Raw genomic sequence first — 26,473 nt, 5'->3', positions numbered from 1 at the left:
CGCAACCAATGAAAACACACAGTTGATCATGCAAATTCTTCAAGAGCGCAATCAAGGCAGTCAAGGGAATCAAGGCAGCAATCAGAGTTACTTTGCTACACTCAACCAGTTCCTTGCTAACGGGCCAAAGACTTTCAGCAATTGTGTTGAGGCAACCGATGCTGACGATTGGCTTGTGGATCTGTGTAAGCATTTCGAGTGCAGTAACGTCAGACCTGAGGACTTTGTCAAGTTTGCTTCCTTCCAACTCAAAGATCAAGCTGCAGAATGGTTCCAGCAGTACAAGGACTCCAGAGGTGGACGTGTTATCACTTGGGATGATTTTCGTTGAGATTTCCGAGCTCATCATATTCCGTAGAGCGTGGTTGAAAGCAAGCGTGAGGAATTCCGCAATCTGAAGCAAGGCTATTTGTCTGTCTATGACTACAACAAGTTGTTCCAAAAGCTCGCCCGCTTTGCCAAGCAGGACGTCCCTGATGAGAAGAGCATGATATACCAGTTCAGGGGTGGTCTCGGAGAAGATATTCAGCTCGCTCTTGTCCTCTTCGAGCCCTTGAGATATGATGAGTTCTACAACATGACACTGAAGCAAGAGGCTGCTCAGTTGAGGTGTGATGCTTCCAAGAAGCGAGTCAGAGATGCTACTCCTTCTTCCTCTACTCAAGTGGCCAAGAAGCAGAAGTTTTGGCTTCCTCCTCCTCCGTTCCGTCAGCCGTATTAGCAGAAGAGTAAAGGTGGCAGTGGTTCTTCCCACCCACCCAACCCTGGCTTTCAGAACAAGACTTCATCTCAAGCTCCAAGATCGAGTGCTCCGTATCACCGTCCGCTTTCAGAGGTCACGTGCAACAAGTGCCAACAGAAGGGTCACTATGCCAACAAGTGTCTCAACCAGAGGCGTCTTCCTCCTCCTCCTCCTCCTCCTGTCAGATCGGCAAGTACAACTGTGGTCAAGCATAACCCCAAGCATGCCAAGGTCAATTTGATGAATGCAGCTCAGGCAGAGGAATCGTCAGATGTGATCATGGGTAACCTTCCTGTTAATGATCTTCCAGCTAAAGTTCTTTTTGACACTGGTGCATCGCATTGCTTCATCTCGAGACCGTTTACAAATAGGCATGAATTGGTTTCGCAAGTTTTACCTAGTCCTTTAGCAGTGGTTTCTCCCGGTAAGCGCATGCAGGCTAACTCCATCGTTCTGGATGTTTCTATCACTTTGGGTGACTACAAGTTCTTGGCTTCTCCTACGGTTCTCGGTGACTCGGATATTGATCTTATTCTCGGAATGGATTGGCTTTCTAAGCACAAGGCTCAGCTTGATTGTGCAGCCAGGTAGATTCAATTGACTCATTCGTCTGAGGATGTAATTGTCTTTGCCGCTCGGGATAATACCATTCATCTGTTTTCTCTCAATGAGAAGGGTGAATTGGATGCCATCTCTCAAATTCCAGTCGTTTGCGAATATCAAGACGTCTTTCCAGAAGAGCTCCCAGGAATGCCTCCGCACAGGCCAGTTGAATTCGTTATTGATCTTGAGCCTGGCACAGAACCTGTATGCAAGCGCCCTTACAAGCTCGGACCTGAAGAGTTGAAGGAGCTGAAGAAGCAACTCGATGAGCAAGAAAGAATGGGTCTCATCCGGCCTAGTTCTTCTCCGTGGGGTTGTGGTGTTCTTTTTGTGAAGAAGAAGGATGGAATGGACCGACTTTGTGTTGATTACCGTCCAGTGAACAAGAAGACCATCAAAAACAAATACCCACTTCCCAACATCAACAAGCTGTTCGAACAACTCAAAGGTGCCAAGTATTCTCCAAGCTTGATCTCCGTATGGGTTATCACCAGATTCGCATTCGTGAAGAAAATATTCCCAAGACAACATTCAGAACAAGCTTTGGTTCATATGAATACACTGTCATGTCTTTTGGCCTCGCCAACGCTCCTCCGACGTTCTCTCGCATGATGAACTTCATCTTCAACGCCTACACCAATGACTTCGTTTTGGTCTATCTCGACGACATTCTGGTTTTCTCCAAGAACAAGGAAGATCATGCCAAGCACTTGCGTTTGGTTCTTGATAAGCTCAGAGAACATCAGTTCTACGCTAAGTTCTCCAAGTGCGAATTTTGGTTCGATGAGGTTCTTTATCTTGGTCATATCATCTCTGCCAAGGGCATTGCCATGAATCCTGAGAAGGTGTCTGCAATTGTGAATTGGGAACCTCCTCAGAATGTGAAGCAACTCCGCAGTTTTCTCGGTCTCGCAAGCTATTGCAGGAGATTCATTGAAAACTTTTCCAAGATCGCGAAGCCTCTCTCTAATCTTCTTCAGAAGCACATCAAGTACGTTTGGTCTCCGGAGTGTGACATTGCTTTCAATACTTTGAAAAAGAAGTTGATCACTGCTCCAGTTCTGACTCCGCCTGATGAATCCAAGCCGTATGAGGTCTTTTGTGATGCCTCTCTCCAAGGTCTTGGCGCAGTTTTGATGCAAGAGAAGAAAGTTGTTGCTTATACATCTCGCCAGTTGAAGCCTAATGAGAAGAACTACCCCACTCATGATCTCGAGTTGGCGGCAGTTGTGCATGCTCTTTTGACTTGGAGACATCTTCTATTGGGAAGAAAAGTGGACATTTTCACTGATCACAAGAGTCTCAAGTACATCTTCACTCAGCCTAATCTCAACCTCAGGCAAACTCGATGGGTCGAAATGATTCAAGATTATAATCCGAGTATCGAGTATACTCCAGGCAAGGCCAATGTGATTGCTGACGCTTTGAGCAGGAAGGCTTACTGCAACAGTCTGATTCTCAAGACTTATCAACCCGAGCTTTGTGAAGCTTTCCACAAACTTAATCTGCAAGTTGTTCCTCAAGGTTTCCTCGCCAACCTTCAAGTCTCTCCTACCTTAGAAGACCAGATTCGCCAAGCCCAGCTTCTTGATGCTATGGTGAAAAAGGTGAAGATTGGGATTGCCAAGAGTCAGTCCAAGTACAAGTGCTACCGCCTTGATGACAAGGACACTCTTTTCTTCGAGGATCGTATTGTTGTGCCCAAAGGTGACCTCCATAAAGTGATCATGAACGAGTCTCACAATTCTCTCCTCTCCATCCACCCTGGGAGCACGAAGATGTATCAGGACCTTAAGCAAGCTTATTGGTGGACTCGAATGAAGCGCGAGATCGCTCAATTCGTGAATGAATGTGATGTCTGCAGAAGAGTGAAGGCAGAACACCAAAGGCCAGCTGGTCTCCTCGAACCTCTTGCCATTCCGGAATGGAAGTTTGACCACATTGAGATGGACTTCGTGACTGGGTTTCCAAAGTCCAAGAGTGGCAATGATGCTATATTTGTTGTCATCGACAAACTCACCAAAGTGGCTCATTTACTGCCTATCAAAGAGTCGATCACTGCAGCTCAATTGGCGGAACTCTATACCTCTCGCATCGTCTCTCTGCACGGTATTCCTCAAGTGATATCTTCAGACCGTGGCAGCATCTTTACCTCCAAGTTTTGGGATTCTTTTCAGAAGGCCATGGGCACTAACATCCGCTTCAGCACAACTTTCCATCCTCAAACAAGCGGTCAAGTTGAGCATGTCAACCAGATTCTTGAAGATATGCTCAGGGCTTGTGTGATCTCCTTCGGCATGAAATGGGAGGATTGTCTTCCTTATGCTGAATTCTCCTACAACAATAGTTTTCAAGCAAGTTCGGGCAAGGCCCCATTTGAAATTCTGTATGGCAGGAAGTGCCGTACCCCTCTCAACTGGTCTGAAACCGGTGAACGTCAGCTTTTGGGTAATGACTTAATCACAGAAGCAGAAGAAATGTGCAAAGTCATTCGTGATAACCTCAAAGCAGCCCAATCCCGCCATAAGAGCTACTATGATAGTAAGCACCGTGATTTGGCTTTCGAGATCGGAGATCATGTTTACCTCCGTGTCTCTCCTATGAAAGGTACTCGTCGCTTCGGTATCAAAGGGAAGCTTGCCCCTAGATACATGGGACCTTTCAAGATTGTCAGCAAGAGAGGCGACCTCGCCTATCAACTCGAGCTTCCTTCAAACTTTGAAAATGTTCATGACGTGTTCCATGTCTCTCAGCTTCGAAAGTGCTTCAAGACTCCTGACCGCACCGTCAACTTCGAGGACATTGAGCTCCAAGAAGATCTCTCTTATCGTGAGCACCCAGTTGCTATTCTTGAAGAGACTGAACGCAAGACTCGCAACAAGTCAATCAAATTTCTCAAAGTCAAATGGTCACACCATTCCGACTGTGAAGCTACCTGGGAACGCGAGGATCACCTCCGTTCTGAGTACCTGACATTCTTTCAGTCCTAGATCTCGGGACGAGATCCTTTCGTAGTGGTTGAGTGTTGTAACACCCCGGATGTAACTTTCCAAATTTGTACTCCAACTCTTGTCGTTTCCGGCGTTAAGTTATATTTATTTCTCGGGTTCGGGTCTTTGTCTCTGTGTGTTGTTATCGTTGTCATGCATCTCATATCATGTCATCATGTGCATTGCATTTGCATACGTGTTCATCTCATGCATTCGAGCATTTTCCCCGTTGTCCGTTTTGCATTCCGGTGCTTCGTTCTCCTCCGGTGGTCATTTCTAGCTTTCTTTCGTGTGTGGGGATTAAACATTTCCGGATTGGACCGAGACTTGCCAAGCGGCCTTGGTTTACTACCGGTAGACCGCCTGTCAAGTTTCGTACCATTTGGACTTCGTTTGGTACTCCAACGGTTAACCGAGGGACCGAAAAGGCCTCGTGTGTGTTGCAGCCCAACACCCCTCCAATTTGGCCCAAAACCCACCAAACTCTGCTCCATGTCCTAGAGCGTTCGATCACGATCGCGTGGCCAAAAACCGCACCTCATTTGGACTCTCCTAGCTCCACTTATGCCTATAAATAGACCCCTCCGTTTTCGGATCTCTCTCCCTCTCCGAAACCCTAAAATTGCCCCCGCCGTCACCGGACATGTCCGCCTCCTAGCGGACGAAACCGCCGCCGCCGCACAGCAAAATAGCGTAAGGATTGCAGGTAAGGTATCAACAATAATAGCAAAGACAGGCTATGCATCAGAATAGGATTAACGAAAAGCAGTAACATGCTACACTACTCTAATGCAAGTAGTAGAGAGTAGAATAAGAAATATCGGGTTGATCAAGGGGGGGCTTGCCTGGTTGCTCTGGCAAGTAGGGGTCGTCAACAACGTAGTCGAACTAGGGTCGCCGGCAGTCTGGGGGTCTACCGAAAAGAAGTAAAGAAGGGGGAACACAATAAATAACAGAGCAATCAAAGCATCACAATGCGTAACATGGCAATACGCGGTGCTAGAGATGACCTAACATGGTAGGAGGTGATACCGGAGAAGGGGGAAAACATCCGGGAAAGTATCCCCAAAGTTTCGCGTTTTCGGACAAATGAACCGAAGGGGAAAAGTTGCGTGTTCGCTATGCTAGGGATGTGTGTCGGACGAACGGGCTGTGTGTCCGGATTCGTCTCGTCGTTATGAGCAACTTTCATGTACTAAGTTTTGAAGGAAATATGCCCTAGAGGCAATAATAAAGTTATTATTTATTTCCTTATATCATGATAAATGTTTATTATTCATGCTAGAATTGTATTAACCAGAAACATAATACATGTGTGAATACATAGACAAACAGAGTGTCACTAGTATGCCTCTACTTGACTAGCTCGTTAATCGAAGATGGTTATGTTTCCTAACCATGAACAAGGAGTTGTTATTTGATTAACGGGATCACATCATTAAGTGAATGATCTGATTGACATGACCCATTCCATTAGCTTAGCACCCGATCGTTTAGTATGTTGCTATTGCTTTCTTCATGACTTATACATGTTCCTATAACTATGAGATTATGCAACTCCCCTTTGCCGGAGGAACACTATGTGTGCTACCAAATGTCACAACGTAACTGGGTGATTATAAAGGAGCTCTACAGGTGTCTCCAAAGGTACATGTTGGGTTGGCGTATTTCGAGATTAGGATTTGTCACTCCGATTGTCGGAGAGGTATCTCTGGGCCCTCTCGGTAATGCATATCACTTAAGCCTTGCAAGCATTGCAACTAATGAGTTAGTTGCGGGATGATGTATTACAGAACGAGTAAAGAGACTTGCCGGTAACGAGATTGAACTAGGTATTGGTATACCGACGATCGAATCTCGGGCAAGTAACATACCGATGACAAAGGGAACAACGTATGTTGTTATGCGGTCTGACCGATAAAGATCTTCGTAGAATATGTAGGAGCCAATATGGGCATCCAGGTCCCGCTATTGGTTATTGACCGGAGACATGTCTCGGTCATGTCTACATTGTTCTCGAACCCGTAGGGTCCGCACGCTTAAGGTTACGATGACAGTTATATTATGAGTTTATGCATTTTGATGTACCGAAGTTTGTTCGGAGTCCCGGATGTGATCACGGACATGACGAGGAGTCTCGAAATGGTCGAGACATAAAGATTGATATATTGGAAGCCTATGTTTGGATATCGGAAGTGTTCCGGGTGAAATCGGGATTTTACCGGAGTACCGGGAGGTTACCGGAACCCCCCGGGAGCTATATGGGCCATAGTGGGCCTTAGTGGAAAAGAGAAGAGGCAGCCCAACATGGGCCGCGCGCCCCTCCCCTCCCTTGGTCCGAATAGGACAAGGAGAGGGGGCCGGCCTCTCTCTCTCTTTTCCCCCCTCCGCGAATCCTATTCCAACTAGGATTGGGGGGGGGGGAATCCTACTCCCAGAGGGAGTAGGACTCTCCTGGCGCGCCTCTCCTAGGCCGGCCGCACCCCCCCTTTAGTCCTTTATATACGGAGGCAGGGGCACCCCAGAGAAACACAAGTTGATCCACGTGATCTTATTCTTAGCCGTGTGCGGCGCCCCCAGCCACCATAGTCCTCGATAATATTGTAGTGGTGCTTAGGCGAAGCCCTGCGACAGTAGTACATCAAGATCGTCACCACGCCGTCGTGCTGACGGAACTCTTCCCCGACACTTTGCTGGATCGGAGTCCGGGGATCGGCATCGAGCTGAACGTGTGCTAAAACTCGGAGGTGCCGTAGTTTCGGTGCTTGATCGGTCGGGCCGTGAAGACGTGCGACTACATCAACCAAACGCTTCCGTTGTCGATCTACCAAGGGTACGTAGATCACACTCTCCCCTCGTTGCTATGCATCACCATGATCTTGCGTGTGCGTAGGAAATTTTTTGAAATTACTACGTTCCCCAACAGTGGCATCCGAGCCTAGGTTTTATATGTTGATGTTATATGCACGAGTAGAACACAAGTGAGTTGTGGGCGATATAAGTCATAGTGCTTACCAGCATGTCATACTTTGGTTCGGCGGTATTGTTGGATGAAGCGGCCCGGACCGACATTACATGTACGCTTACGCGAGACCGGTTCTCCCGACGTGCTTTGCACAGAGGTGGCTTGCGGGTGACAGTTTCTCCAACTTTAGTTGAATCGAGTGTGGCTACGCCCGGTCCTTGCGAAGGTTAAAACAGCACCAACTTGACAAACTATCGTTGTGGTTTTGATGCGTAGGTAAGATTAGTTCTTGCTTAAGCCCGTAGCAGCCACGTAAAACTTGCAACAACAAAGTAGAGGACGTCTAACTTGTTTTGGTAGGGCATGTTGTGATGTGATATGGTCAAGACATGATGCTGATTTTTATTGTATGAGATGATCATGTTTTGTAACCGAGTTATCGGCAACTGGCAGGAGCCATATGGTTGTCGTTTTATTGTATGCAATGCAATCGCGATGTAATGCTTTACTTTATCACTAAGCGGTAGCGATAGTCGTGGAAGCACAAGCTTGGCGAGACGACAACGATGCTACGATGGAGATCAAGGTGTCGCGCCGGTGACGATGGTGATCACGACGGTGCTTCGGAGATGGAGATCACAAGCACAAGATGATGATGGCCATATCATATCACTTATATTGATTGCATGTGATGTTTATCTTTTATGCATCTTATCTTGCTTTGATTGACGGTAGCATTATAAGATGATCTCTCACTAATTATCAAGAAGTGTTCTCCCTGAGTATGCACCGTTGCGAAAGTTCTTCGTGCTGAGACACCACGTGATGATCGGGTGTGATAGGCTCTACGTTCAAATACAACGGGTGCAAAACAGTTGCACACGCGGAATACTCAGGTTATACTTGACGAGCCAAGCATATACAGATATGGCCTCGGAACACGGAGACCGAAAGGTCGAGCGTGAGTCATATAGTAGATATGATCAACATAGTGATGTTCACCAATGAAACTACTCCATCTCACGTGATGATCGGACATGGTTTAGTTGATTTGGATCACGTAATCACTTAGAGGATTAGAGGGATGTCTATCTAAGTGGGAGTTCTTTAAGTAAATTAACTGAACTTAAATTTATCATGAAACTTAGTACCTGATAAGTATCTTGCATGTTTATGCTTGTTTGTAGATAGATGGCTCGTGCTGTTGTTCCGTTAAATTTTAATGCGTTCCTTGAGAAAGCAAAGTTGAAAGATGATGGTAGCAATTACACGGACTGGGTCCGTAACTTGAGGATTATCCTCATTGCTGCACAGAAGAATTACGTCCTGGAAGCACCGCTGGGTGCCAGGCCTGCTGCAGGAGCAACGCCGGATGTTATGAACGTCTGGCAGAGCAAAGCTGATGACTACTCAATAGTTCAGTGTGCCATGCTTTACGGCTTAGAATCGGGACTTCAACGACGTTTTGAACGTCATGGAGCATATGAGATGTTCCAGGAGTTGAAGTTAATATTTCAAGCAAATGCCCGGATTGAGAGATATGAAGTCTCCAATAAGTTCTATAGCTGCAAGATGGAGGAGAACAGTTCTGTCAGTGAGCATATACTCAAAATGTCTGGGTATAATAATCACTTGATTCAATTGGGAGTTAATCTTCCAGATGATTGCGTCATTGACAGAATTCTCCAATCACTGCCACCAAGCTACAAGAGCTTCGTGATGAACTATAATATGCAAGGGATGAATAAAACTATTCCCGAGCTCTTCGCAATGCTGAAAGCTGCGGAGGTAGAAATCAAGAAGGAGCATCAAGTGTTGATGGTAAACAAGACCACTAGTTTCAAGAGAAAGGGCAAAGGGAAGAAGAAGGGGAACTTCAAGAAGAACAGCAAACAAGTTGCTGCTCAAGAGAAGAAACCCAAGTCTGGACCTAAGCCTGAAACTGAGTGCTTCTACTGCAAGCAGACTGGTCACTGGAAGCGGAACTGCCCCAAGTATTTGGCGGATAAGAAGGATGGCAAGGTGAACAAAGGTATATGTGATATACATGTTATTGATGTGTACCTTACTAATGCTCGCAGTAGTACCTGGGTATTTGATACTGGTTCTGTTGCTAATATTTGCAACTCGAAACAGGGACTACGGATTAAGCGAAGATTGGCTAAGGACGAGGTGACAATGCGCGTGGGAAACGGTTCCAAAGTCGATGTGATCGCAGTCGGCACGCTACCTCTACATCTACCTTCGGGATTAATATTAGACCTAAATAATTGTTATTTGGTGCCAGCGTTAAGCATGAACATTATATCTGGATCTTGTTTGATGCGAGACGGTTATTCATTTAAATCAGAGAATAATGGTTGTTCTATTTATATGAGTAATATCTTTTATGGTCATGCACCCTTGAAGAGTGGTCTATTCTTATTGAATCTCGATAGTAGTAACACACATATTCATAATGTTGAAGCCAAAAGATGCAGAGTTGATAATGATAGTGCAACTTATTTGTGGCACTGCCGTTTAGGTCATATCGGTGTAAAGCGCATGAAGAAACTCCATACTGATGGACTTTTGGAACCACTTGATTATGAATCACTTGGTACTTGCGAACCGTGCCTCATAGGCAAGATGACCAAAACACCGTTCTCCGGTACTATGGAGAGAGCAACAGATTTGTTGGAAATCATACATACAGATGTATGTGGTCCGATAAATATTGAGGCTCGTGGCGGATATCGTTATTTTCTCACCTTCACAGATGACTTAAGCAGATATGGGTATATCTACTTAATGAAACATAAGTCTGAAACGTTTGAAAAGTTCAAAGAATTTCAGAGTGAAGTTGAAAATCATCGTAACAAGAAAATAAAGTTTCTACGATCTGATCGTGGAGGAGAATATTTGAGTTACGAGTTTGGTGTACATTTGAAAAATTGTGGAATAGTTTCGCAACTCACGCCACCCGGAACACCACAGCGCAATGGTGTGTCCGAACGTCGTAATCGTACTTTACTAGATATGGTGCGATCTATGATGTCTCTTACTGATTTACCGCTATCGTTTTGGGGATACGCTCTAGAGACGGCCGCATTCACGTTAAATAGGGCACCATCAAAATCCGTTGAGACGACGCCTTATGAACTGTGGTTTGGCAAGAAACCAAAGTTGTCGTTTCTGAAAGTTTGGGGCTGCGATGCTTATGTGAAAAAGCTTCAACCTGATAAGCTCGAACCCAAATCGGAGAAATGTGTCTTCATAGGATATCCAAAGGAGACTATTGGATACACCTTCTATCACAGATCCGAAGGCAAGACTTTTGTTGCTAAGTTCGGAAACTTTCTAGAGAAGGAGTTTCTCTCGAAAGAAGTGAGTGGGAGGAAAGTAGAACTTGACGAGGTAACTGTACCTGCTCCCTTATTGGAAAGTAGTGCATCACAGAAAACTGTTTCTGTGACACCTACACCAGTGAGTGAGGAAGCTAATGATGATGATCATGAAACTTCAGAACAAGATACTACTGAACCTCGTAGATCAACCAGAGTAAGATCCGCGCCAGAGTGGTACGGTAATCCTGTTCTGCAAGTCATGCTACTAGATCATGATGAACCTACGAACTATGAAGAAGCGATGGTGAGCCCAGATTCCGCAAAGTGGCTTGAAGCCATGAAATCTGAGATGGGATCCATGTATGAGAACAAAGTATGGACTTTGGTTGACTTGCCCGATGATCGGCAAGCAATTGAGAATAAATGGATCTTCAAGAAGAAGACTGACGCTGACGGTAATATTACTGTCTACAAAGCTCGACTTGTCGCAAAAGGTTTTCGGCAAGTTCAAGGGATTGACTACGATGAGACCTTCTCACCCGTAGCGATGCTTAAGTCTGTCCGAATCATGTTAGCAATTGCCGCATTTTATGATTATGAAATTTGGCAGATGGATGTCAAAACTGCATTCCTGAATGGATTTCTGGAAGAAGAGTTGTATATGATGCAACCAGAAGGTTTTGTCGATCCAAAGGGAGCTAACAAAGTGTGCAAGCTCCAGCGATCCATTTATGGACTGGTGCAAGCCTCTCGGAGTTGGAATAAACGTTTTGATAGTGTGATCAAAGCATTTGGTTTTATGCAGACTTTTGGAGAAGCCTGTATTTACAAGAAAGTGAGTGGGAGCTCTATAGCATTTCTGATATTATATGTAGATGACATATTACTAATTGGAAATGATATAGAATTTCTGGATAGCATAAAGGGATACTTGAATAAGAGTTTTTCAATGAAAGACCTCGGTGAAGCTGCTTACATATTAGGCATTAAGATCTATAGAGATAGATCAAGACGCTTAATTGGACTTTCACAAAGCACATACCTAGACAAAGTTTTGAAGAAGTTCAAAATGGATCAAGCAAAGAAAGGGTTCTTGCCTGTGTTACAAGGTGTGAAGTTGAGTAAGACTCAATGCCCGACCACTGCAGAAGATAGAGAGAATATGAAAGATGTTCCCTATGCTTCAGCCATAGGCTCTATCATGTATGCAATGCTGTGTACCAGACCTGATGTGTGCCTTGCTATAAGTCTAGCAGGGAGGTACCAAAGTAATCCAGGAGTGGATCACTGGACAGCGGTCAAGAACATCCTGAAGTACCTGAAAAGGACTAAGGATATGTTTCTCGTATATGGAGGTGACAAAGAGCTCATCGTAAACGGTTACGTTGATGCAAGCTTTGACACTGATCCAGACGATTCTAAATCGCAAACCGGATACGTGTTTACATTAAACGGTGGAGCTGTCAGTTGGTGCAGTTCTAAACAAAGCGTCGTGGCGGGATCTACATGTGAAGCGGAGTACATAGCTGCTTCGGAAGCAGCAAATGAAGGAGTCTGGATGAAGGAGTTCATATCCGATCTAGGTGTCATACCTAGTGCATCGGGTCCAATGAAAATCTTTTGTGACAATACTGGTGCAATTGCCTTGGCAAAGGAATCCAGATTTCACAAGAGAACCAAGCACATCAAGAGACGCTTCAATTCCATCCGGGATCTAGTCCAGGTGGGAGACATAGAGATTTGCAAGATACATACGGATCTGAATGTTGCAGACCCATTGACTAAGCCTCTTCCACGAGCAAAACATGATCAGCACCAAGGCTCCATGGGTGTTAGAATCATTACTGTGTAATCTAGATTATTGACTCTAGTGCAAGTGGGAGACTGAAGGAAATATGCCCTAGAGGCAATAATAAAGTTATTATTTATTTCCTTATATCATGATAAATGTTTATTATTCATGCTAGAATTGTATTAACCGGAAACATAATACATGTGTGAATACATAGACAAACAGAGTGTCACTAGTATGCCTCTACTTGACTAGCTCGTTAATCGAAGATGGTTATGTTTCCTAACCATGAACAAGGAGTTGTTATTTGATTAACGGGATCACATCATTAAGTGAATGATCTGATTGACATGACCCATTCCATTAGCTTAGCACCCGATCGTTTAGTATGTTGCTATTGCTTTCTTCATGACTTATACATGTTCCTATAACTATGAGATTATGCAACTCCCGTTTGCCGGAGGAACACTTTGTGTGCTACCAAACGTCACAACGTAACTGGGTGATTATAAAGGAGCTCTACAGGTGTCTCCAAAGGTACATGTTGGGTTGGCGTATTTCGAGATTAGGATTTGTCACTCCGATTGTCGGAGAGGTATCTCTGGGCCCTCTCGGTAATGCATATCACTTAAGCCTTGCAAGCATTGCAACTAATGAGTTAGTTGCGGGATGATGTATTACAGAACGAGTAAAGAGACTTGCCGGTAACGAGATTGAACTAGGTATTGGTATACCGACGATCGAATCTCGGGCAAGTAACATACCGATGACAAAGGGAACAACGTATGTTGTTATGCGGTCTGACCGATAAAGATCTTCGTAGAATATGTAGGAGCCAATATGGGCATCCAGGTCCCGCTATTGGTTATTGACCGGAGACATGTCTCGGTCATGTCTACATTGTTCTCGAACCCGTAGGGTCCGCACGCTTAAGGTTACGATGACAGTTATATTATGAGTTTATGCATTTTGATGTACCGAAGTTTGTTCGGAGTCCCGGATGTGATCACGGACATGACGAGGAGTCTCGAAATGGTCGAGAAGTGTTCCGGGTGAAATCGGGATTTTACCGGAGTACCGGGAGGTTACCGGAACCCCCCGGGAGCTATATGGGCCATAGTGGGCCTTAGTGGAAAAGAGAAGAGGCAGCCCAACATGGGCCGCGCGCCCGTCCCCTCCCTTGGTCCGAATAGGACAAGGAGAGGGGGCCGGCCTCTCTCTCTCTTTTCCCCCCTCCGCGAATCCTATTCCAACTAGGATTGGGGGGGGGGGGGAATCCTACTCCCAGAGGGAGTAGGACTCTCCTGGCGCGCCTCTCCTAGGCCGGCCGCACCCCCCCTTTAGTCCTTTATATACGGAGGCAGGGGCACCCCAGAGAAACACAAGTTGATCCACGTGATCTTATTCTTAGCCGTGTGCGGCGCCCCCAGCCACCATAGTCCTCGATAATATTGTAGTGGTGCTTAGGCGAAGCCCTGCGGCAGTAGTACATCAAGATCGTCACCATGCCGTCGTGCTGACGAAACTCTTCCCCGACACTTTGCTGGATCGGAGTCCGGGGATCATCATCGAGTTGAACGTGTGCTAAAACTCGGAGGTGTCGTAGTTTCGGTGCTTGATCGGTCGGGCCGTGAAGACGTACGACTACATCAACCAAACGCTTCCGTTGTCGATCTACCAAGGGTACGTAGATCACACTCTCCCCTCGTTGCTATGCATCACCATGATCTTGCGTGTGCGTAGGAATTTTTTTGAAATTACTACATTCCCCAACACATAAACCCACAATTCATCGGTCTCAACAAACACACCGCAAAAAGAAGATTACATCGAATAGATCTCCACAAGAGAGGGGGAGAACTTTGTATTGAGATCCAAAAAGAAAGAAGCCATCTAGCTAATACCTATGGACCTGTAGGTCTGAGGTAAACTACTCACACTTCATCGGAGAGGCTATGGTGTTGATGTAGAAGCCCTCCGTGATCAATGCCCCATCCGACGGAGCTCCGAAACAGGCCCCAAGATGGGATCTCGTGGATACAGAAAGTTACGGTGGTGGAATTAGGGTTTTGGCTCCGTATCTGATCATTTTGGGGTACGTAGGTATATATAGGAGGAAGAAGTACGTCGGTGGAGCAACAGGGGGCCCACGAGGGTGGAGGGCGCACCTGGGGGGGTAGGCGCCCCCTACCTCGTGGCCTCCCTGTTGGTTGCTTGACGTAGGGTCCAAGTCTCCTGGGTCTTGTTCAGTGAGAAAGTCACGTTCCCGAAGGTTTCATTCCGTTTGGACTCCGTTTGATATTCCTTTTCTTCGAAACCCTAAAATAGGCAAAAAAACGACAATTCTGGGTTGGGCCTCCGGTTAATAGGTTAGTCCCAAAAATAACATAAAAGTGGATAATACAGCCCAATAATGTCCAAAACAATAGATAATATAGCATGGAGCAATAAAAAATTATAGATACATTGGAGACGTATCAAGCATCCCCAAGCTTAATTCCTGGTCGTCCTCGAGTAGGTAAATGATAAAAACAGAATTTTTGATATGGAATGCTACTTGGCATAATTTCAATGTAATTCTTCTTAATTGTGGTATGAATATTCAGATCCAAAAGATTCAAGACAAAAGTTTAATATTGACATAGAAATAATAATACTTCAAGCATAATAACTAAGCAATTATGTCTTCTCAAAATAACATGGCCAAAGAAAGTTATCCCTACAAAATCATATAGTCTGGTTGTGCTCTATCTTCACCACACAAAATATTTAAATCATGCACAACCCCGATGACAAGCCAAGCAATTGTTTCATACTTTTGACATTCTCAAACTTTTTCAATCTTCACGCAATACATGAGCGTGAGCCATGGACATAGCACTATAAGTGGAATAGAATGGTGGTTGCGGAGAAGACAAAAAGGGAGAAGATAGTCTCACATCAACTAAGCGTATCAATGGGCTATGGAGATGCCCATTAATAGATATCAATGTGAATGAGTAGGGATTGCCATGCAACGGATGCACTAGAGCTATAAGTATATGAAAGCTCAAAAAGAAACTAAGTGGGTGTGCATCCAACTAGCTTGCTCATGAAGACCTAGGGCAATTTGAGGAAGCCCATCATTGGAATATACAAGCCAAGTTCTATAATGAAAAATTCCCACTAGTATATGAAAGTGACAACATAGGAGACTCTCTATCATGAAGACCATGGTGCTACTTTGAAGCACAAGTGTGGTAAAAGGATATTAGAATTGTCCCTTCTCTCTTTTTCTCTCATTTTTATGTGGGCCTTTTCTCTTTTTTATGGCCTCTTTTTTTATTTTTTTATTTTTTTTATTTTTTGTCCGGAGTCTCATCCCGACTTGTGGGGGAATCATAGTTTACACCATCCTTTCCTCACTGGGACAATGCTCTAATAATGATGATCATAACACTTTTATTTTATTACAACTCAACAATTACAACTCGATACTTAGAACAAAATATGACTCTACGTGAATGCCTCCAGCGGTGTACCGGGATATGCAATGAATCAAGAGTGACATGTATGAAAGAATTATGAACGGTGGCTTTGCCACAAATATGATGTCAACTACATGATCATGCAAAGCAATATGGCAATGATGAAGTGTGTCATAATAACGGAACGGTGGAAAGTTGCATGGCAATATATCTCGGAATGGCTATGGAAATGCCATAATAGGTAGGTATGGTGGCTGTTTTGAGGAAGGTATGTGGTGGGTGTATGATACCGGCGAAAGGTGCGCGGTATTAGAGAGGCTAGCAATGGTGGAAGGGTCAGAGTGCGTATGATCTGTGGACTCAACATTAGTCATAAAGAACTCATATACTTATTGCAAAAATCTACAGGTTATCAAAGGAAAGTATTACGCGCATGCTCCTAGGGTGATAGATTGGTAGGAAAATACCATCGCTCGTCCCCGACCGCCACTCATAAGGAAGACAATCAATAAATAAATCATGCTCCGACTTCATCACATAACGGGTCACCATACATGCATGCTACGGGAATCACAAACTTTAACACAAGTATTTCTCAAATTCACAACTACTCAACTAACACAACTTTAATATCACCATCTCCATATCTCAAAACAATTATCAAGCATCAAACTTCTCATAGTATTCAACACACTCATAAGAGAATTTTATTATTAATCTTGGATACCTAGCATATTAGGATTATTTAAGCAAATTACCATGCTATTTAAGACTCTCAAAATAATCTAAGTGAAGCATGAGATATCAATAGTTTCTATAAAACAAATCCACCACCGTGCTCTAAAAGATACAAGTGAAGTACTAGAGCAAAACTATATAACTCAAAAGATATAAGTGAAGCACATAGAATATTCTAACAATTTCCGAATCATGTGTGTCTCTCTCAAAAGGTGTGTACAGCAAAGATAATTGTGGTAAACTAACAAATAAAGACTCAAATAATACAATACGCTCCAAGCAAAACACATATCATGTGGTGAATAAAAATATAGCTCCATGTAAAGTTACCGATAGAAGTAGACGAAAGAGGGGATGCCTTCCGGGGCATCCCCAAGCTTTGGCTTTTAGGTGTCCTTAGATTATCTTAGGGGTACCATGGGAATCCCCAAGCTTAGGCTCTTGCCACTCCTTGTTCCATAATCCATCAAATCTTTACCCAAAACTTGAAAACTTCACAACACAAAACTTAAAGTAGAAAATCTCATGAGCTCCGTTAGCGAAAGAAAACAAAAGACCACTTCAAGGTACTGTAATGAACTCATTCTTTATTTATATTGGTGTTAAATCTACTGTATTCCAACTTCTCTATGGTTTATAAACTATTTTACTAGCCATAGATTCATCAAAATAAGCAAACAACACACGAAAAACAGAATCTGTCAAAAACAGAACAGTCTGTAGTAATGTGTAGCTAGCGCAAGATCTGGAGCCCCAAAAATTCTAAAATAAATTTCTGGACTTGAGTAATTTATCTATTAATCATCTGCAAAAAGAATTAACTAAATATCACTTTCCAAATAAAAACGGAAGCAGTTCTCGTGAGCGCTAAAGTTTCTGTTTTTTACAGCAAGTTTAACAAGACTTTCCCCAAGTCTTCCCCACGGTTCTACTAGGCAAAAACACTAATTAAACACAAAAAAACAACCAAAACAGAGGCTAGATAAATTATTTATTACTAAACAGGAGCAAAAAGCAAGTAATAAAAATAAAATTGGGTTGCCTCCCAACAAGCGCTATCATTTAACGCCCCTAGCTAGGCATAACAAGCAAGAATAGATCTAGGTATTGCCATAATAGTAAGATAGATTATTAAAACTCATTTCATAACAAGCAAGGATAGATCTAGGTATTGCCATATTTGGTTGGTAATCCCTAAGTGGCTCTCATAATAGATTAATAAGGTAATTTAATTTTCTTTCTAGGGAAGTGTTCCATGCCTTTCCTTAACGGAAATTGGAATCTAATATTTCCTTCCTTCATTTCAATAATTGCACCAATCGTTCTAAGGAAGGGTCTACCAAGAATAATAGGACATGAAAGATTGCAATCTATATCCAGAACGATAAAATCTACGGGCACATAATTCCTATTTGCAAGAATAAGAACATCATTAATTCTTCCCATAGGTTTCTTAATAGTGGAATCCGCAAGGTACAAGTTTAAAGAGCAATCGTCAAAATCACGGAAACCTAACAAATCACACAAAGTCTTTGGAATCGTGGAAACACTAGCACCCAAATCACACAAAGCATAACATTCATGATCTTTAATTTTAATTTTAATAGTTGGTTCCCACTCATCATAAAGTTTTCTAGGGATAGAAACTTCCAACTCAAGTTTTTCTTCATAAGATTGCATCAAAGCATCAACGATATGTTTGGTAAATGCTTTATTTTGACTACAAGCATGAGGAGAATTTAGCACGGATTGCAACAAGGAAATAAAACATATCAAAGAGAAATTATCATAATTAAATTCCTTGAAATCCAAAATAGTAGGTTCATTAGCATCTAGAGTTTTGATCTCCTCAATTCCACTTTTATCAAATTTAGCATCAAGATCTAAAGACTCCGAATTTTTGGAACGCCTTCTAGGTAAAGGTGGATCATATTCAGTCCCATCATTATTGATATTCATACTACAAAACAAAGATTTAATAGGGGACACATCAATAACTTTTAGATCTTCATCTTTATTATCATGGAAACTAGAAGAACACGCTCTTATAAAGGAATCTTTCTTAGCACGCATCCTAGCGGTTCTTTCTTTGCACTCATCAATGGAAATTCTCATGGCTTTGAGAGACTCATTGATATCATGCTTAGGTGGAATAGATCTAAGTTTCAAAGAATCAACATCAAGAGAAATTCTATCAACGTTCCTAGCCAACTAATCAATCTTAAGCAATTTTTCTTCAATCAAAGCATTGAAATTCTTTTGCGAAGTAATAAATTCTTTAATATTAGAATCAAAATCAGAGGGCATCTTATTATAATTCCCACAAGAATTATTGTAGGAATTGCCATAATTATTAGAGGAGTTGCTAGGATAAGGCCTAGGATTAAAGTTTCCTCCATACGCATTGTTACCAAAATTATTCCTACCAACAAAATTCACATCCATAGGTTCATTGTTATTCTCAATCAAAGTAGACAAAGGCATATCATTAGGATCATAAGAAACACTTTTATTAGCAAATAATTTCATAAGTTCATCCATCTTTCCACTCAAAATATTAATTTCTTCTATCGCATGCACTTTCTTATTAGTAGATCTTTCAGTGTGCCATTGAGAATAATTAACCATAATATTATCCAGGTGTTTAGTAGCTTCTCCTAAAGTGATTTCCATAAAAGTGCCTCCCGCGGCCGAATCTAAAAGATTTCTAGAAGCAAAATTCAATCCGGCATAAAATTTTTGTATAATCATCCACAAATTCAAACCATGTGTTGGGTAATTACGTATCATTAATTTCATCCTCTCCCAAGCTTGTGCAACATGTTCATGATCAAGTTGCTTAAAATTCATAATATCGTTTCTAAGAGAGATGATCTTAGTGGGAGGAAAATACTTAGAGATAAAAGCATCTCTGCACTTATTCCACGAATCAATACTATTTTTAGGCAAAGACGAAAACCAAGCTTCAGCACGATCTCTAAGCGAAAAAGGAAATAGCTTCAATTTAACAATATCATTATCAACATGTTTCTTCTTTTGCATGCCACACAAATCAACAAAGCTATTTAGATGGGTAGCGGCATCTTCACTAGGAAGGCCGGAAAATGGATCTTTCATGACAAGATTCAGCAAGGCAACATTAATTTCACAAGATTCAGCATCGGTAAGAGGAGCAATCTGAGTGCTAATAAAATCATTGTTGTTGGTATTGGTGAAGTCACACAATTTAGTGTTATCTTGAGCCATCGTGACAAGGAAGCAATCCAACACACAAACAAACAAGAAGCGGGCAAAAAGAGGCAAATAGAGAAAGAGAGGGAGGATAGAGAGAGAGGGCGAATAAAACAGCAAGGATGAAGTGGGGGAGAGGAAAACGAGAGGCAAATGGCAAATAATGTAATGCGTGAGATAAGGGTTTCTGATGGGTACTTGGTATGTTGACTTTTGCGTAGACCTTCCCGGCAACGGCGCCAGAAATCCTTCTTGCTACCTCTTGAGCACTTGCGTTGGTTTTCCCTTGAAGAGGAAAGGATGATGTAGCAGAGTAGCGTAAGTATTTCCCTCAGTTTTTGAGAACCAAGGTATCAATCCAGTAGGAGGCTATGCGCAAGTCCCTCGAACCTACACAAAACAAACAAATTCTCGCAACCAACGCGATAAGGGGTTGTCAATCCCTACACGGTCACTGACGAGAGTGAGATCTGATAGATATGATAAGATAATATTTTTGGTATTTTTATGATAAAGATGCAAAGTAAAATAAAAGGCAATGAAAATAACAAAGTATTGGAAGATTAATATGATGAATATAGACCCGGGGGCCATAGGTTTCACTAGTGTCTTCTCTCGAGAGCATAAGTATTTTACGGTGGGTGAACGAATTACTGTTGAGCAATTGACAGAATTGAGCATAGTTATGAGAATATCTAGGTATGATCATGTATATAGGCATAACGTCCGATACAAGTAGACCGATTCCTGCCTGCATCTACTACTATTACTCCACACATCAACCGCTATCCAGCATGCATCTAGAGTATTAAGTTCATAAGAACAAAGTAACGCCTTAAGCAAGATGCCATGATGTAGAGGGATAAACTCATGCAATATGATGAAAACCCCATCTTGTTATCCTCAATGGCAACAATACAATACGTGCCTTGCTGCCCCTACTGTCACTAGGAAAGGACACCGCAAGATTGAACCCAAAGCTAAGCACTTCTCCCATTGCAAGAAAGATCAATCTAGTAGGCCAAACCAAACTGATAATTCGAAGAGACTTGCAAAGATAACCAATCATACATAAAATAATTCAGAAGGGATTCAAATATTGTTCATAGATAAACTTGATCATAAACCCACAATTTATCGGTCTCAAGAAACACACCGCAAAAAGAAGATTACATCGAATAGATCTCCACAAGAGAGGGGGAGAACTTTGTATTGAGATCCAAAAAGAGAGAACAAGCCATCTAGCTAATAACTATGGACCCATAGGTCTAAGGTAAACTACTCACACTTCATAGGAGAGGCTATGGTGTTGATGTAGAAGCCCTCCGTGATCAATGCCCCCTCCGGCGGAGCTCCGGAATAGGGCCCAAGATGGGATCTCGTGGATACAGAAAGTTACGGCGGTGGAATTAGGTTTTGGCTCCATATCTGATTGTTTGGGGGTACATAGGTATATATAGGAGGAAGAAGTACGTCGGTGGAGTAATAGGGGGCCCACAAGGGTGGAGGGCACGCCTGGGGGGGGGGGGGGTAGGCACCCCCCCTACCTCGTGGCCTCCCTGTTGGTTGCTTGACGTAGGGTCCAAGTCTCCTAGGTCTTGTTCAGTGAGAAAATCATGTTATCGAAGGTTTCATTCCGTTTGGACTCCGTTTGATATTCCTTTTCTTCGAACCCCTAAAATAGGCAAAAAACAGCAATTCTGGGCTAGGCCTCCAGTTAATAGGTTAGTCCCAAAAATAATATAAAAGTGGATAATAAAGCCCAATAATGTCGAAAACAGTAGATAATATAGCATGGAGCAATCAAAAATTATAGATACGTTGGAGACGTATGAACGTCAAACCCTCCTCCTACCAAAGTTGCCAAGTTTATGTATGTTCCTAAAAATAAGGGTAAATCTTCTAGTAAGGAGAATGAAGATCTCAAATCAATAAGTGTTCACCCCAACTTTTTCGCTATTATAAAGGAGCCTTTTGCTACAAATGAATTTCTTGATTTCTTGCCTAGGAGTTTGATCATCATCGAAATGAAATAAACTCCTAAGGGTTATAAGTGTTCAATTGAAGAATTGCATACCAAAGATGACAATACTTAGATCTATTCTTGCTTTTATGCCTAGCTAGGGAAGTTAAACGATAGCGCTTGTTGGGAGGCAACCCAATTTTATTTTTGTTCCTAGCTTTTTTTTCATGTTTAGTAATAAATAATTCATCTATCCTCTGTTACGATTGTGTTTTTTATGTTTTAGTTAGTGTTTGTGCTAAGTAAAGCCAGGATCTTCTTGGGTGATTGTTGTTTGATCTTGCTGAAAAAACAGAAAGTACGCGCTCACGAGAATAATTTCATTTTTTACCCGAGATCGATAAAATACTAATACCAACTGCAGTAGATCAATATACAAATTATTTAGGACGTCCTAGTTTTTCAGAATTTTTGGAGTTACAGAAGTATTCGAAACCTCCAGATTGCTATAGACTGTTCTGTTTTCGACAGATTCTGTTTTTGTGTGTTGTTTGCTTATTTTGATGAACCTATGGCTAGTATCGGGGGGGGGGGTATGAACCATAGATAAGTTGTAATATCGTAGGTTTAACACCAATATAAATAAATAATGAGTTCATTACAGTACATTAAAGTGGTGGTTTGTTTTCTTATACTAGCGGAGCTCATGAGATTTTCTGTTGAGTTCTGTGTTGTGAAGTTTTCAAGTTTTTGGGTAAAGATTTGATGGATTTTGGAACAAGGAGTGGAAAGAGCCTAAGCTTGGGGATTCCCAAGGCACCCCAAGGTAAAATTCAAGGACAACCAAAAGCCTAAGCTTGGGGATGCCCCGGAAGGCATCCCCTCGTTCGTCTTCGTCTATCGGTAACTTTACTTGAGGCTATATTTTTATTCACCACATGATATGTGTTTTGCTTGGAGCGTCTTGTATGATTTGAGTATTTGCTTTTTAGTTTAACACAATCATCCTTGATGTACACACCTTTTGGGAGAGACACACATGAATCGGAATTTATTAGAATACTCTATGTGCTTCACTTATATCTTTTGAGCTAGATAATTTTGCTCTAGTGCTTCACTTATATCTTTTTAGAGCATGGTGGTGGTTTTACTTTATAGAAATTATTGATCTCTCAAGCTTCACTTATATTATTTTGAGAGTCTTTTAGAACAACATGGTAATTTTCTTTGGCTATGAAATTAGTCCTAATATGATAGGCATCCAAGATGGGTATAATAAAAACTTCCATATAGAGTGCATTGAATACTATGAGAAGTTTGATACTTGATGATTGTTTTGAAATTAGAGTCATTCTAGTTAAGTAATTGTGAAATTGAGAAATACTTGTGTTAAGGTCTGCAAGTCCCGTAGCATGCACATATGGTAACCGTTGTGTGACAAATTTGAAGCATGAGGTGTTCTTTGATTGCCTTCCTTATGAGTGGCGGTCAGGTACGAGCGATGGTCTTTTCCTACCAATCTATCCCCCTAGGAGCATGCGCGTAGTGCTTGGTTTTGATGACTTGTAGATTTTTTCAATAAGTATGTGATTTCTTTATGGCTAATGTTGAGTCCATGGATGATACGCACTCTCACCCTTCCATCATTGCTAGCCTCTTCGGTACCGTGCATTGCCCTTTCTCACCTCGAGAGTTGGTGCAAACTTCGCCGGTGCATCCAAACCCCGTGATATGATACGCTCTTTCACACATAAACCTCCTTATATCTTCCTCAAAACAGCCACCATACCTACCTATTATGGAATTTCCATAGCCATTCCGAGATATATTGCCATGCAACTTTCCACCGCTCCATTTTTTATGACACGCTCCATCATTGTCATATTGCCTTGCATGATCATGTACTTGACATCGTATTTGTGGCAAAGCCACCGCTCATAATTTTTATACAGGTCACTCTTGAATCATTGCACATCCCAGTACTCCACCGGAGGCATTCATATAGAGTCATATTTTGTTCTAGTATCGAGTTGTAATTTTTGAGTTGTAAATAAATAGAAGTGTGATGATCATTATTATTAGAGCATTGCCCCATGAGGAAAAAAAAGAGAGAAAGGACAAATAAAAAAAGAGGAGGCCCAAAAAAATGAGAGAAAAAGAGAGAAGGGGCAATGTTACTATCCTTTTTCCACACTTGTGCTTCAAAGTAGCACCATGATCTTCATGATAGTGAGTCTCTTATTTTGTCACTTTCATATACTTGTGGGAATTTTTATTATAGAACTTGGCTTGTATATTCCAACAATGGGCTTCCTCAAAATGCCCTAGGTCTTCGTGAGCAAGCAAGTTAGATGCACACCCACTTAGTTTCTTTTGTTGAGCTTTCATATATTTATAGCTCTAGTGCATCCGTTGCATGGCAATCCCTACTCCTCGCATTGACATAAATTGATGAGCATCTCCATATCCCGTTGATTAGCCGCGTCAATGTGAGACTTTCTCCTTTTTGTCTTCTCCACACAACCTCCATTATCATATTCTATTCCACCCATAGTTTTATGTCCATGGCTCGCGCTCATGTATTGCGTGAAAGTTGAAACAGTTTGAGAATACTAAAGTATGAAACAATTGCTTGGCTTGTCATGGGGGTTGTGCATGATGGGAGCATTTTGTGTGACGAAAATAAAGCATGGCCAAACTATATGATTTTGTAGGGATGAGCTTTCTTTGGCTATGTTATTGTGAGAAGACATAATTGCTTGGTTAGTATGCTTGAAGTATTATTGTTTTTATGTCAATATTAAACTTTTGTCTTGAATCTTTCGGATCTGAATATTCATGCGACAATAAAGAAAATTACAATGAAAATAATGTTAGGTAGCATTCCACATCAAAAATTCTGTTTTTATCATTTACCTACTTGAGGACGAGCAGGAATTAAGCTTGGGGATGCTTGATACATCTCCAACGTATCTATAATTTTTGATTGTTCCATGCTATTATATTATCTGTTTTGGATGTTTAATGGGCTTTATATGCACTTTTATATTATTTTTGGGACTAACCTATTAACCGAAGTCCTAGTGCAAATTGCTATTTTTTTGCCTATTTTAGTGTTTCGCAGAAAAGGAATATCAACGGAATCCAAACGGAACGAAACCTTCGCGAGGATCTTTCTTCGAACAAACGCAACCCAGGAGACTTGGAGTACAAGTGTGGAAGTCCGTGAAGCTTCCACGAGGCAGGGTGTGCGCCCAAGGGGGGTAGGCGCGCCCCCCACCCTCGTGGGCCCCACGGAGTTCCACTGACGTACTTCTTTCTCCTATATATACCCTTATACCCTAAAAACATCCAGGAGAGCCACGAAACCACTTTTCCATCTTGGGGCCTTTTCCGGCGATCTGCCGGTGGGGGATTCGATCACGGAGGGCTTCTACATGAACACCATAGCCTCTTCGATGATGTGTGAGTAGTTTACCACATACCTTCGGGTCCATAGTTATTAGCTAGATTGCTTCTTCTCTCTCTTTGGTTCTCAATACAAAGTTCTCCTCAATGTTCTTGGAGATCTATTTGATGTAATACTCTTTTGCGGTGTGTTTGCCAAGATTCAATGAATTGTGGCTTTATGATCAAGATTATCTATGAACAATATTTGGTTCTTCTTTGAATTCTTATATGCATGATTTGATATCTTTGGAAGTCTCTTCGAATTATCGGTTTAGTTTGGCCTACTAGATTGATCTTTCTTGCGATGGGAGAAGTGCTTAGCTTTGGGTTCAATCATGCGGTGTCCTTTCCCAGTGACAACATGGGTAGCAAGGCACGTATTGTACTGTTGCCATCGAGGATAAAATGATGGGGTTTATATCATATTGCTTGAGTTTATCCCTCTACATCATGTCATCTTGCCTAATGCGTTACTCTGTTCTTATGAACTTAATACTATAGATGCATGCTGGATAGCAGTCGATGTGTGGAGTAATAGTAGTAGATGCAGAATCCTTTCGGTCTACTTGACACGAACGTGATGCCTATGTTCATGATAATGCCTAGATATTCTCATAACTATGTGCTTTTCTATCAATTGCTCGGCATTACTTTGTTCACCCACCGTAATATATGCTATCATGAGAGAAGCCACTAGTGAAACCTATGCTCCTCGGGTCTACTTTACATCATATAAGTTTCTGATCTATAGTTCTAGTTTACTATTTATTTTGCAATCTATACAACAAAAATACCAAAAATATTTATCTTATTATCTTTATCAGATCTCACTTTTGCAAGTGGCCGTGAAGGTATTGACAACCCCTTTATCATGTTGGTTGCAAGGTTCTCAATTGTTTGTGCAAGTACTAGGTGACTTTCATGTAGTCTCCTACTGGATTGATACCTTGGTTCTCAAAAACCGAGGGAAATACTTATGCTACTTTGCTGCATCACCCTTTCCTCTTCAAGGGAAAACCAATGCATGCTCAAGAGGTAGCAGCTACGCCCGCTCGCCTCCTGCGCTCGCCAACTCCCCCCTGCCACGCCCGGGCTAGCAGCTCCGGCCGCGCGCAAGGCATGTCCACCAGCGACCATGTCGGCGTGGGCGCTCGCCGCTGCTCCCATTCCCCGCGGCTGCTACAGCCCGCTGTGGTGGTCGTCGGG

This window comes from Triticum aestivum, chromosome 4A (genome assembly GCF_018294505.1).
Source record: "Triticum aestivum cultivar Chinese Spring chromosome 4A, IWGSC CS RefSeq v2.1, whole genome shotgun sequence".
Lineage (NCBI taxonomy): Eukaryota > Viridiplantae > Streptophyta > Magnoliopsida > Poales > Poaceae > Triticum > Triticum aestivum.
This window is presented reverse-complemented; position numbering follows the sequence as displayed.